The sequence below is a fragment of the Narcine bancroftii genome, chromosome 4 (genome assembly GCF_036971445.1).
Source record: "Narcine bancroftii isolate sNarBan1 chromosome 4, sNarBan1.hap1, whole genome shotgun sequence".
In the NCBI taxonomy this organism is placed as follows: Eukaryota; Metazoa; Chordata; class Chondrichthyes; order Torpediniformes; family Narcinidae; genus Narcine; species Narcine bancroftii.
This window is the reverse complement of record NC_091472.1, coordinates 297,527,373-297,542,661: the sequence shown is the minus strand read 5'-3', so window position 1 is coordinate 297,542,661 and position 15,289 is coordinate 297,527,373. Positions and strand designations below refer to the sequence as shown.

Below are 15,289 nucleotides of genomic sequence, written 5' to 3'. Positions count from 1 at the left end.
TCAAGAAGAACTCCAAGGACTGTGCTGCCTTTTTTTGTGATTGACTACAGAAATGCTTCTTTCACCCTAGCCCAAGATCACTCCTGACCTGTCAGCGTCTTCCCATTCTTTCTTGTTTGGAGCTCGAGTCAATCAGGGAAGATGATGTCGAAGGGTTATGATGACATTGTTCTCACACTGATGCCCCAGACTTTTCCTGCTCTTTCTCACTTCCATGTGGCAGAGTTGGATCTTGACACCACAAGTCTGGATCTTGATACCACAGCTCCTTAATTATGGCTGTGAAAGTATTACACTTTAATTTTGTGCTGCCTATCCTGGATATCAGCTTGAAATGTGACTATAAAGATATTTTGATGTTGCAGATAATATTTTCGGAGCTACTGTAAATTTTGGCCAAGGTAATAGAAATTTAAGTACCTCCAATATTATGGAGGATTTTTCACTGTTGTTTCAAATTACATCCATTTATGTACAAAGGAGTGTTTTGTTCTGATTAAATATTGAGATAAGAGACTTAATATACTCAGTTTTTAATTTTTTTAAATCAACAAACAAATTTCAATGGGATGCAGGAATGTAGGTAAAAGGACTTGACATGTTAATAGTACCTTCAGTGAAAGCCTATTCTGCTGACAATCGTAAACACTTTTTTGGAACAAAAGGAGCCAGTTACTTTGTTCACAATCCACTGCATCTGGTGCTCCTGTTGTGGCACTGGAGAGATTGGACACAGACTGGGAGATCGCTTCACTGAACACCTTCACTTTGTCCGCATCAATGACAGGGATCTCCCAGCGGCCTACCCTTTCAATTCTGTGCCCTATTCCCACACCAACTCATCTGTCCATGGCCTCGTGCACTGCCAAACCAAGGCCACCCGTAAATTAGAGGAGCAACACCTAATATTCCATCTACGCACTCTCCAACTGAATGGCATTAACTGACTTTACCAGTTTCTGCTAGACCACCTTCTCCCATTCTCCCTCTCTTACCTATCCCTATGTCTTCATTCCTCCAGCTCTCCACCTGCTTACCTCTCCAGCTATCCCCTCCCCCTCTTTGTGCCTTCCCTCCCTTATCCACCTATTACCTCATCTGTGGGCCTGTGCTCTTTCCCCTGCCCTCCCCCCCTCCCCTTTTTATTCAGGTGCCTGCCTACATTTTGCTCATACCTTGATTAAGGGCTGAAGCCCAAAGAGCTGATTATGTATCCTTATCTTTGCTCTCTATATAAAGTACGTTGTTTGACGTGCTAAGTTTGTTCAGCATTAAGTTTTTACTTCAATCACTGCACCTGCATACTTTTGCATTTTACTCCTGGCAATTTTTAATGTTGTAATAACTTCACTATGCAGAAAATGAATGCCTCACAAGTTTCCAGGACTTTCTATTTAATAATTACCATTTACTTGATCTGCAGACATTAATAAACAAACCTTCTGTAAACATAGATTTGTTTTTCCACAGTGTAATGCAAGGAAATGTACAAATATATTCCTCTGATTAATGCATCTTCTGATGTAAACACAAGTCTAATAGCTTTAATACATCAGTTAGTTTATATTTAAATTGATTTATAAAACACACAAACTGAAACATACTTGCTCATAAAAAGTCTGAAGCTCAAATATAAACACAAAAAAATGTAATTTTGTGATGTGCCAGCTCATAACAGTCCTTTATACTGTCTAGATTATTAGTGTTTCTGTATGTTTCAATTTGTACATCAACATTTAGTGTAGATTATCTGATCAGGTTGGATGTGGCTGGCTGGATGGTAATGATAGAGTGAGAGACTTGTGACACCCACAATTCTAGGTTGTGATCATTTGAACGTAATAATAATAAATTTTGAGATGATGATCCTTTTGAAGAATGCTGTTGGGGTGTGGGGGAGGATGGAGTTTTCAGTTATTTAACATACTTTTCAATTGGATAAGATTATACACAACTGAAAGTTGGACCACTGATTTTGAAATGGTTCTCAAATGGGCCTTACACACTTAAGGACATAGTGCTTTGCATATTTTTATGGTAACAGAGTCATTGATATGTAATCTAGTTTAATATATAACTATTTTGCTTGCATAAGTTGCTATTTTGATTCCCAAACAAGTTAAATGTGACAAGAGATAGTTGCTATATGTAAGAATTATAATACATGATGAAGCAAATCTAATGTTCTTTTGATGTCTATTGCTATGTATAGACTGTTGTGAGGACTAAGCACATCTCTGAAAAGGAAATGTAGCAAATCTTGTTCTGAAACATTTCACAATCCAATACTTAATCCAATTGCCGCACATGGATGTTAAGTAAGGAAATGGCAAAGTAGCTTTGAGTGACATGAATGTGAAAGAGGCCACACAGATAATTAAGGACCAATGAACTTATTTTTAATGGGGTTAATTTTAGGTTGTGCAGCATTTTTGGTAATTTGTCCAAATGATAATCCAAACATTTGTGAATATACATTGGTGTTTCCAATCATGATGTAAGTGCATGAATTTATTCATTGTGCTGGTTGGATTTGATGTCACGATAACAAAATGACATGCGCTGTTCCACTGTCACACTTCCCCAGCAACCAGAACTGTGATGTCTCTTTAATCTTTGATTGCTTCTTGTGCCAAGCATATTTAAATAAACTTGATTTCACTGTTGTGAAAGACCACTCACATTCATAATACACCCCATTATTCGAGTTGTTTGCTTGCTGGCAAGAAACAACACTGGTCATGTCTGGAAGAAAAATGACCCTGAGTGTTACTGAAGTGTGTAATGTCTGTCTGCATTGCTTCTGCTCTACTGTTCCTTTCAGATACAAGTTGCTGATAAATCATTCTGATGACATTTAACAAACCAAATAGGGTATTTCAGCATTCATTGCAGATTCTTAATCATAGAATTTAACAGCAACATGTTCATGTAACTATCTATAATGAAGCATTATAATTCTTGTAGAAAGAAGGGGGGTGGGAAAACTTCTGTGATCATTGCTCCCAAGGTATTTGGCACAATTTTCCTACTTTCAATTTAAAGTTTAGTAATGATTAACACTGTAGAATTTTATTATGTTATGTTTTATACATGTTACCTGGACAATCTAGAATGCCTAGAGAGGGTTAGAAAAATTATTTTGGTAAGAAGATGTCATGCCCACTATTTAATTTTGGAACAGATTTGGGTATTGCTTTGAATTTATTACAAATCAATGTTGGAAAATCTGAGTTGAACCAAATTGATTATTTTAATTTTAATTTGTTTAAGCTGTGATGGAACTCCATTAATATTTAAAAAATACATTTTAAAAAAAAACATGCCTCTGATAATAATCATATTTGAATTTTTGAAATTTGTTTGAGATGAATATCTTTTCCTTGTTTTTGTCTTTTTAGGCTCAATTCCATAAATGCCAGGCACCTTCACTATATTGAAAATAAAAACAATACAGATGCTGGGAAATCTAAAGCAAAACACAGAAAATGCTGGAAGTACTCAGCAGGTCAGGAAATGGAGGCAATGTTTGTAGTCAAAGGCCTTTTGCTTGAACAGAGAGCCTTCAACTCTTTGTCTCCTTGTCCCTGTTCATGTGAGAACAATGGTCATCAGTTTATTCGATTAGAATGGCTTCTAACATAATTAAGCATAATCTTATCCTGACCTGTTGTCTGTACTCATTCACTTCCAGCAGAAGTGGTCAGACAACTGATGATTGACTGTTGCAATTTTTCCCCCAATTTCCATTTATTAGGTGACAAAATCAATTGATACCCTGAGCAAGCCAAGAGGAGCTGGAGGGTCTTAACAGTTCAGGTAGTATCTATTGGAGAGAAATGGACAGTCAACATTTTGTGTCAAGACCCTTTTTCAGGACAAAGGAGGGAAGGGGGGTGGATATGCAGTATAAAACAGGGTGAAAAAAGCAGAGGTTATAGGATATTTTGAATTATTATTATCAATAGAGCCCCTATTGAAAATATGAGAATTAGGAACAGGATCAGGCCCATTTAAATCTTTTTCCACCATTCAAAAAGATTATGGCTGATCTACACTTTGCATCAACTCCATTTTCCTGCCTGTCTCTCAACCCTACGTTTCCCATTTCCAAAAGCCTTACTATTTCAACCTTGAATATATTCAATGATTCAGCCTCCACTGTCTCTTGAGGATTCAAAAGTTTCACGTCTTTGAGAGAAGAAATTCCTCCTTATCATCTAAATTGGCTTATTAATAGCATCTTGTTCATGTGAGTCAATGGGGCAAGGAATGGCAGGTGGAGTTTAATTTGGATAAGCACAAGATGTTGCATTTTGGTAAATCAAGCAGAACATACTTACAGTATAAACAATGTTGTATAACAAAGAGATATAAGGATACTAGTGAATAGTGCCATGAAAGTGACACACAGGGTGGTGAAGAAGGTATTTAACATGTTTGCTTTTATTGGTCAAGGCATTGAGTATAGGAGTTGGGATGTCATGTTAAGGCAGTACAAGATATTGATAGGACCCCACTTGGAATACTGTGTACAGTTCTGGCCACCTTGATTAAACTCGAGAGTGCAAAAAAGATTTATGACAAAGATTTACTGGGACTGGAAGGCTTGAGTTATAAGAAGAGGCTGGGACGTTTTTTTCCTAAAACATGGGAGGCTGAGGGTTGACCTTAAAAGAGTCTACAGAGTCATGAGGGGTTCACAGAGGAGGAATAGGCACAGTCTTCTGCTCCGAGGAGGTGTCTAAAACTAAAGGGCAAAGGTTTAAAGTGAAGGGAGAAGGAAGCCTTTTTCCACACAGAGGATTGAATGTGTATGGAATGAGCTACCAAATGAAGTGGTAGAGGCAGGTACAGTTCAGACATTTAAAAGACCAACAATGAAGGGTTAGAGAAATATTAGCCAAGTTTGGGCAAGTAGGACTAATTCAGATCAGCAACTTGGTTATCATGGAGGAGTTGGGCCAACAGGGCCTGTTTCCAAATGTACCATATCCACTGGTTCATTTTTGTCCTCTCTGCTTAATACATTACACCAGGATTCTCATAAATTTGTCAAATGGAATTTCACTTCTATAAACCCGCATTGACTTTGATTGTCCTATGATTTTCGAAATGTACTGCAATGTTCTTAATGGATTCCAACATTTTCACAGGCAGATCTTGGACTAAATGGCCTATATCTATTTATTTATATATGCATCTATTTATACACACACATGCCCTCTATAGATAGATAGATAGTGCAATACTATAACAGCACCTGCGATCAGGACCAGGGTTTGAATCCCATGCTGTCTGTAAGGAGTTTGTACTTTCTCCCAGGATCACCAGGTGTTCTGGTTTCCTCCCACCCTTCAAAACATACTGGGGGTTCTAGGTCATTTTGGTAATTGGACAGCATGGGCTCATGGCTGAAATAGCCTATTACTGTGCTCTATGTCTAAACTTAAAATTTAAATTAAAAAAAATTAAATGAGAAAGACATAGAGAGACAGACAGACATAGAAAGAGCGAGAAAGTGATGAATACATGCAGATGGAGAGATAGATGGAAATATAGATAATATATCTATAATAAATACCATTTGGAAGGTGAAACTTCAAACCTCATGTATTTGCTTTGATATAGTGATAAATTCTTCCATTTCAGCTGATAACACTGCATTAAAGTAATGACTTCCATCATTTATATGACACAACTATTGATACACTGTAGAAGCTGAGATTACTTTTATTTATTTGTGAGGCTATAACTGGGAAATGTCAGAGAAAATGTGATGAACAATGTTTAGCAAAGGTCATGAGAATTGTTTCAGTTGCAGATTTTTTTTCCCCAAAGGCTTGGAGTCATCTTTTGAATTAAAACAAACTAGTAAAAATTACATTCAGACAGAGAGAAATAGTTTCCAACACCTCTATAACAAGCATAATTTGGCATATTGTGTAGATTATTGACTTTTAATATTCATCAGATGGATGGTGTTTGGCATTCAGTTAATGGCTCCATCTCATGTAAGAGGCATGTCTCAGTGGTTTATTGTGATTGAGGATTACTTAATGAGAACAGGCAACCTGTCAGCAATACTGCTGCAAATATAGCCATGCACCCTTAGAGAAGGGTAAAATACCTAGCAGGGCAGACAGTAATTATGGGCTCGCAGTGCACCTTATTGTTTCAGCATCGGGTAGATGGAGGTATCCAATAGAATGTCAATGAATTATGTCTGAAGCTCCCAGGAGATCGAAGTAGGCATAAACACCAGATTTCCCAACTGGAGCTGATGTAAATAATCAGTTAATCTGTACTGCTCATGGCTTGTGCATGGATTGAGGAAGTGTTTGTGACACTTGGCAATATGACAATATCAACTTATCTACTTTTAAATATTTGTAATTTTCAGCATCTTATTAATCCTGCTGAGATTATGCCCAACTAACTCCTCGACCGCCTTGGAAGTCCAAAGACACAGACATCCTACAGTAAGTTGCTTCTTGCTCCTTGTTTTTCCTTCTATTGCTAAAATCTTTACAGACTTTGCAAATAATGTTTACAAATAATTAATCGGGGTTGGATGCACTATATTAAAGTGGGTCCTTATAATCAACAGGATGAACTTGTACCATGTGAGAAGCAGATCCACATGGAAATTGTTATTGTTGCCTTCAGGAAATTTCTTTCATGGACAAAGCTGAAGATTTTATGGATCTTTTGATAAAATGCTTCTGGTGATGCAACTTTGCTAGTTTCATTTGTGAAGTTAGATGGTTTGTGAGAGACTAAGCAAGGGTTAAAATCTCGAGCAGTAAAAGAATATTTTTTCAGTAGCCTGAATGTTGCCAGAGCACCAGACAGACCTGGATCACAGCTGGCTCTAGGCTCAAATCCTGAGGCTGACAGAATCTGACAAATATTTGGCTGCTGCTTGGGTTGAATATGTATTGGGAATCTGAGCTGAGCTCCTATATTATTTTGACAAGCTACATTTTGACTAAATTGGACAAAAAGTTCACTTGGAAACAAAAACATTGATCAGGTCATTCAGGGTAATGTAGAGGATGCTTTAAAACAGGAGTAGGCCATTAACTCCTAGATATGCTTTACTATTTACTTAGATCACAGGTAACAATTTACCCTTAATTCACTTCCTTGGAGAGTGTGTTGCAGATGTTCTTACTCTCACAGATCAAGAAATACTTTCAGATTTTCCAGATCTAATTTAATGCTTATTTTAGATACCCACCTGAAGAAAAATTTGCAGTAGGCCATTTAGCTGATTGAGCCTGCTCCACCATTCAATAAAACTGTACAACGTGGGGCGGCTTGGTTGGCATAGCAGTTGGTGCAAAGCCATTACAGCACCAGCGATTAGAACCAGGGTTCAAATTCCATGCTGTCTGTAAGGAGTTTGCACATTCTCCCCATGTCTTTGTAGATTTTCCCCGGGGGCTCCGGTTTCATCCTACCATTCGAAACATACCAGGGATGTAGGTTCATTGGGTGGCACAAACTTGTGGGCCAAAAACGTCTGTTATCGTGTTGTATGTATACATTTCTTTTTAAAAAAACATGGTTAGCCTGACTGTGGACTCAGCTCCACTTACTCGTCTGTTCCCCATAACCCTTAATTCCTCTATTGTTCAAATATCTGTCTGTTTGTTAAATATATTCAATGTGTCAGCTTCAACTCCTTCATTGAACAGAAAATTCCATAGATTCAGTACTCTCCGGGAGAAGCATTTCCTCCTCATCACTATCTTAAATCTGCTCACCTGAATTATGAGGCTACGTCCATGATTTCTGGTACTACCTGGCAATGGAAACAATGCCCCTGCTACTATCTTAGCTATTAATTTCATAATTTTATGTTTCTATAAGAACCACCCCCTACCCTCCCTTTATCCTTCTATCTCCAATGAGTACAGTCCTTGTTTACTTAATCACTCTTCATAAGCTGACCTCCTAACTTCTGGAGTCAACCTGGTGAACCTTTATTATATCCTTTAAACAAGTTTTTTTAAACTATCCTCATTCATTGATCCCTTAATCATTCATTCCTAAAATCTTGACCTCCAAATTTAGCCCTCTTAGCCCAGATATCATAGACACTGCAACGCCTACAGGGATCATGAAATGTGGTGCTTAGCACTGAATGGTCAGAGTGAAAAGATGGCTAGGCAGATAATTGAACCAGTTAAAGATTAACATGGTCATCTTTGTATAGAGCCACAGAAGATGAGCAAAATTTTAAATGAATTTTTCTTATCAGTCTTCATTGTAGAGAAGATCAGTAAAGCTAAAGAATTCTAGAACTAGAGGGCAGAGATTTAAGAAGGACTTGAGGAGCATCTTTTTTCACTCAGGAGTGGTCTGTATCATGAACGAACTGCTATGGCAAAGAGATTTAAGGTCTTGAGTGTAAATATCACCAACCATCTGTCCTGGTCCAACCACATTGATGGTACAGCCAAGAAAAGGCACCAACCCCTCTACATTCTTTGAAGCCTAAGGACATTTGGCATGTCTACAATGTCTCCTGCCAATTTTTAGAAATGTACCATTGAAGGAATCCTGTCCAGATGCATCATAGCTTGGTTTCAGCCCAAGACCACAAGAAATTGGAGATATTTGTAAATGTAGTTCAAGCCATCACACAAAACTTCCTTCACTCAATTGCATCTACATTTCCTTTTGCCTCGGGGAAGCAGCCAACATATTAAAAGGCCCACCACACACTCTTCTCTCCCCTCTCATTGGGCAGAAGATGCATGAGTTTGAAAATGTGCACCCATCAGATTCAAGGACTCTCTCTTTCCCACTTTCAGCAATCTATTGAATGGACCTTTCATAAGGTAAATAATGATGTCCTTGGACTAATTTAACTGAATGTTTGCTCTGTAACACTATGCCCTGCATTTTTTTTTATTTTGCCTTTTATTTGCTATTGTACTATCAAGGATAGATTGACTCCTGGATATTATGTAAAACGGTGCTTTTCACTATATCTCAGTATGTATGACAATAAACAGTTTAATAATTTAATATTTCTGTAATCAGATGCTAATTGCACAATTCTAGCTATTCACCACATAGAAAACAATATGATTTTTGGAACCAATTTGTATTACCTCATATTTTCCCAAAATTAAGTCCATCTCTCCTAGTTTTACCCTCCCACCTAAACCATCAATGCAATTTTGAAACTCTTTGCTTCTATCTATTATTTACAGTGTCCTTAAACTTCATGTTTTTATCAAGAAACTTGCCCAGATTGCTTTTTGTTGCATTATCCAGTTAATTTATTAATATAATGGAAAAGTTGAGACCCAGTATGGATTTTTGGCAGTCAATAGTCTTCAAAAATACTCCACTTTAGATAATGACCCATTATTTATGCTTTATTTCTTATTGGACTATCAGCACAGGACCAGAGGTATTTTTTGTTCTTCCTTTTATCATTAATATCTAAAATATGTATGTTATCAAAATCAATATTTATTAACTGATTGCATTATCCTTGAGAAGCTGTGGAAAAGCCAACTTTAATTATTGCACCTGTTCAATGGAATACTATTAGGCACTCCTATTTTTGACAAAGATGATAGAAGAAAGCATATTATTCTAAATCAGTGGTGTTAGACTTGGGAGATCATGAGTTCTGGAGACACCTCAGTGAAACTTTGATATCTTGCCATGGTTGACAGTCTAACAGTGGAGGAAGTGAAAGTTTGTGCTGATAAATGGAGTGCCAAATGTATGGATTGTTTAATCATAAATAGATACAAGATGCTTTGTATTCAGGTTAGTGGGGAAAATTCCACCACATTCTCACTTTGGCAATGTAGATCGCTGAAGGACTATGGCAGTCAAGAGGCAAATCACTTGCTGCAGAATACCCATCTTCTGAACTGCGCTTGTAGCCACAATTCTTATAGGACAGGTCCATGAATTTCTGGTCATTGGAGATCGCCAGGAGAGAAATGGTGGTGGTGCTGGTAATTAAGTTAGAAATTTTCATTGCCTTGTCACATGTATGGCAACCAAGTTGCTTTTCACTTAAGAGTTCAAACCTGGTGGATTGTTATGGATACAAATGAATGTTACCCAGTGCACAGTGAGAACATTCATTTCTGGGATAATTAAGGGAAGGTTATTAGTTCATGAGCTGAGGATGGTTGGTCCTGCTACACTACCCTGGATGATGCCCCAATTGTAAAATAAATGGTCTGCAGCAAATTTCTTTGAGAGATAAGAGTCTAATATTTGAAATAATAATTTTTTTTGGTACAGTAGAACCCCAATCCAAAAACAAATCAGATCATGATAAAAGTGGGGTCGCACTAAATTGGGGGTTATGAAAAAGAGTGTTTTTTTTAAAAAAATAAAGAACACGTGTACAATACCTGTATTTGCAATAATCTTTTTATTTCTTATAATCATCATTTTATTTCTTAAAAAAACCAATTGACTGTTGCCACATGCAGTGTTACGAGCCCAGAGGACCCCAAAACCCAGCAACAATGGAAATTCACCAAGACAAATGGTTACTTAAACAAAAGTTGCTTTTAATTTTCTTAAAATTAAAAACAGGATCAAACTTTAATTTATTACTATTAACTTAACCTCCTTCTAATTCTGAGAGCATGTGTATGTAATGTGTATATGTTCAGGAAAGTTCTTTGATTCACAGTCCAATCTCACTTCTCACTCCTCCAAGTTCAGGCAATTCTTATACTGTGCACAGAATTTAACATTTATGAATTTTCACTGGACTCTGGTGCTTAAAAGTAAATGGTTACTGCTTAGGAAGGTTCTTGTTGCTTTTAGAGGGACATTTGTTGCGCGTTGAACACATACAAACTGATTCCCTCTGATCAGCCACTTCAGTGCCTTGCTGAAGAACTTGCCCCATCATGGGTTTTCCAAATGATAATCTCTTCTTCCACATCATCAGAGTTCCTCTTGTTTCCCTTATTTCATGAGAAACACTCTATCCAGCCATTTTTTCTTGTAAGGACTACAAATGTTTTGAACAGGCTGAACTCAGAACTCTTGACCCGTCTTCGAAATGGGGTTTTCAGCAAGCCTGCCAGCTTGCGATGTTGCAGTCTCTCTCTCTCCCTCCCTCCTTGTAAAAACCAGAACCCCTCCCAAGGCTTCAAATCCAATCCTTAAAAGATCTTTATCAGCACTTGAGCCTGGACTTTGTTCCATTTGCACCTTCTTCCAAAGCAGTTCCATTGTCTTTTGCAAAGCCACTGATGCCTGATGTCTGGCTTCAACAAAGCTCTTGCATTTAAAATGAGGTGTGAAGGGTAAGTATCTGTTTGTGAAGTGACCTACACTAACCCTCACAATCTATCTCATTTAAAAACATATTTATATATAATATAACCCGTAAAAGCAGCATGTCACTGTCAGTGAGTGAAATCCAAAATGCTTCAAAGCTGGAGGATTTTTATGAGGTCAACACCCTGGGTCTCCAGCCAATGTAGGCTAGCCTCGAGGTAATCAATTGCTTAAGACACTTTCGGGGGTAGGGGCCCCTCATTGCCACCCTCCTGTGATTTGGGAATGCTTGCTGTAGTAACATTATGGATAATCTTGGAGTTTGTCAGATGCTCATATGTTGGCAATTTGTCATCAGCAGAGACCCACTGGTGAAAATCCTCCACATCACTCATATCTTCATTTGTGAAGCTGCAGAATTCTTGCTCATCATCACCTTCATCTTCATTGGTGGATTTTCGTGATGAAAAGACTCGACCCAATCCTTCCTCCACACACAAGGAGCTGACTGGTGCCCAACCCTTCCCTTCCCATCTAAGTGGCAAACTTCATTCATGCCTTTCAGATAATCTTCCAGCGTTGTTGATTCATCTACAATTCTACTGTGACAGAGTATATAGATATGTTATTGGGAGATAAATTGGGGCAGGTTTGTTAATGTAGGTCACATACAAACACTTAAAACAGATCCTATTTAAAATACTGGAGCTCTGCTACTGCTAGACATCACGGGGCCTCAGTGCCTTTGCAAAAGCTTTGGAGAGTGCCCAAAAGACTTCGCTAATGGATTGTTGTTTGCAAAAAGGCAACAGATGAAATAGCTTGTTGGAGCCACAGACAATCTGGAGGAGAACTTGCTGTTCTAAGAGGGTCATGTGGTTTTACAAGCAGAGAAAGTCCAACAGACTTTTCTGAGCGTAAGAGAGAGAGAGTGACTGAGATCAGTTTTACAGTCAGCAGCAGCAACTGGAACAGGACAAGCTGGCAAGCTTGTGGAAAACCCTATTTGGAAGACGGGTTGTGAATGCTTAGTTTAGCCTGGTCAAAGCCCTTGAGGTTCATGCAAGAGGAGAGGACTGGCTGTCTAATGTTTCATTTAGAATAAGAGAAACAAAAAGGCACTCAGTGGTGACCTGAAAGAAAAAGGTTGTCATCTGGAGAACCCTGAGGGGGCAAGTTTCGTCAGCAAGACACTGGAGTGGCTGATTAAAATGGAATCATTTGAGGGTGTCCTGGAACAACAAATATCTCTCTGAAAACCGAAAAGAATCTTCCTGAGCAATAACCATTTACCTTTCAAGCACTGAAGCCTGGTGAACTTTATAAATGATAAATTCTGCACAGTATAAGAATTGTCTGCAACCAGTGAAAATGGAGGAATGAGAAGTGAGATTGGACACTAAATCAAAGAACTTTTCTGAACGTACATACACGTGCGCTTAGAATTAGAAGGGGGTTAAGCTAGGTTAAGTAAGTCGATAGTGATAAGTTAAAGTGTGATTCTGCTTTCATGTTTAAAGATAATTAAAGCAACTTTTGTTTAAGTAACCATTTGTCTTGGTGAATATCTATTGCTGCTAGGTTTTGGGGTCCTCCGGGCTCGTAACACTACAAATTAATTCACACCTGTAATTCTGTTTGAATGTGGTGATGATCCCCTGATCTAGGGGCTGGATCTTCGATGTAGTGCTCTTTGGGAAGTAAGAAACTCAGATCTTTCAGTCATGGCTTACTAGGTTGGCAGCTAGCGGGTGGGCAGGACAGTTGTCAATCAAAAGAAGAGCTTTGAGTTCCAGTTTTTGCTTACGCAAATGATCGTGGACAGCAGGGACAAAAGTTTGGTAAAACTAATTCTCAAATATGACACTGGTCATCCAAGCATTGCTGTTATGCGTGTACTCAAACAGTAACACTTCATGTTGACATGGTGAAAACAGTGGGGCAACAAAATTTGTCTATCATGAGTGGTTTTAACTTGTGTGTTCCAGTCTTATTAACACAAAACAACAATATCAGGTGATCTTTGCATTGTTTGAACCTATTGTTCACATCGATGGCTTCATCTTCGCTAGTCAGCATATGATCTGGGATCATCTTGTAGCTGAGGCCTGTTGCACACTTGTCCTTCGACGTAGCCACCTTCTTCTAAGAGAGTTTTTAATTCTGCCAGGTATTCGCTGGTGGCGGCACTATCGGTTGAGCAGATTTCTCCAGACACCAGCATTTGAGTAATTCCATAACATGTTCAAATCAGTCTAGCCATCCATTGCTAGCTTTGAACTGAGATTTCTCCATTGATCAGCTGGTCAAATTGAGCTTTGAGAATAGGCCTGGAAATTGGAAGGCCTTCTGAGCGTGCTTGAATGAACCACTTGTACAGGGAGTCATCGAGGCTGACGTCTTTGGCTGTCTGCATGCGTTTGGCCTTTAGTCCTGCCTCCTTCTTAAGTTTCCAAAGCGACGCACATAATTTATCTTCCTGAGATTCCCAAACACTAAATATTGATTCGGGCATGACTTTTTTTTTTCTTGATCGCATGAAGCTTATCTTTCACTGAAAAAGATTTTTGTCTTCTAATGGTGTTTTCCATTTTGATTTGAAAACAATTTCAATTTCAGACAGAAGAAAAAATGGGTCCACTGGCTGTTAGATTTATATCTGGGATCGCGTTAAATCAGGGTACCACTGCACCAGGATTATTACTGTTGAAATCAGCCAACTGGTTATCATGACAGAATGCAACCCATTGAAACGTGTAAAGTTATGTCCCCATGGCCTCACCCTATGGTGCTTTTGATTTGAGATACTATCAGTACATCTTCAATCTCTAGTCTGTACTGGATAGGCAACTAAGCAATAATAATTTACAGGCCTGTGCAGATAAAAGCTGGAGAATGGCACTGACAGAATTGGTCCACTTGGGGCTGGCTTCAGTTTGATGAGCTGAATTGCCTTCTTTGTGTTGTGACAACTCTATTTCAGTAATAAATGATAAAGGTAATAAAGCAATTTTTGAAGCAATGAAGTGTCTTTCAACTCCCAAGATGGCTCTGCATTTTAGCTGCTGCTAACTACATTAAAGATTTGGAGCAATAATCGAGGCTATTGATCATTAATATGGCCTGTGTGTCTACAAGAATGACGTGAATATCATTGCTATGAAAGTTGATGGCTAAACTGAAAAGGTGATTATGGTCTATGCTAACCACAAGGAAGGGTTCAGGTCAAAAATGTTGATACCGTATCTTGACCTACCATGGATGCCACAAAACCTTCTAGTTCCTCCAGCATTTCTCTGCTTTTACTTTTATGGAATCTGTAATGTATGGTTCTTGTAAATATTTTCTGCAGCATTTTACTTTTTGATGTCATCTCCCCTCAATCAGCAAATCGGTGAAGATTTGGAATGATAAATGCCTTTTATTTAATGTTCCTCACTACATTTGGTACGAATCGCTATTTTCAGAAGACGAGGGATAAAAATATCTCGAGTACCTCGACGTTAGGGGTGTGAGCGCTCCAATGGATGTTGAGGATGGAGCGGAGACAACGCTGGTGGAAGCGTTCTAGGAGCCGTAGGTGGTGCCGGTAGAGGACCCATGATTCGGAGCCGAACAGGAGTGTGGGTATGACAACGGCTCTGTATACGCTTATCTTTGTGAGGTTTTTCAGTTGGTTGTTTTTCCAGACTCTTTTGTGTAGTCTTCCAAAGGCGCTATTTGCCTTGGCGAGTCTGTTGTCTATCTCATTGTCGATCCTTGCATCTGATGAAATGGTGCAGCCGAGATAGGTAAACTGGTTGACCGTTTTGAGTTTTGTGTGCCCGATGGAGATGTGGGGGGGCTGGTAGTCATGGTGGGGAGCTGGCTGATGGAGGACCTCAGTTTTCTTCAGGCTGACTTCCAGGCCAAACATTTTGGCAGTTTCCGCAAAGCAGGACGTCAAGCGCTGAAGAGCTGGCTCTGAATGGGATGGCAGAGGTCGACAGCATCGAGTCCA

General features: G+C 38.7%; 1 protein-coding gene across 8 annotated transcripts in view; it reads left to right on the top strand.

Moving 5' to 3' along the window:
• The window catches only part of LOC138762131 (myosin light chain kinase, smooth muscle-like), a 309,201-nt gene that overhangs the window by 9,915 nt on the left and 283,997 nt on the right, over nucleotides 1-15,289 (top strand). For 6 of the 8 annotated variants that reach the window (XM_069935546.1, XM_069935539.1, XM_069935541.1 and 3 more), the window contains exons 2-3: nucleotides 3,402-3,508; nucleotides 6,404-6,482. The gene's annotated coding sequence lies outside the window, so the exon portion shown is untranslated. The remainder of the gene's footprint in view (nucleotides 1-3,401; nucleotides 3,509-6,403; nucleotides 6,483-15,289) is intronic. The other 2 variants (XM_069935544.1, XM_069935545.1) reach the window with 1 other exon arrangement.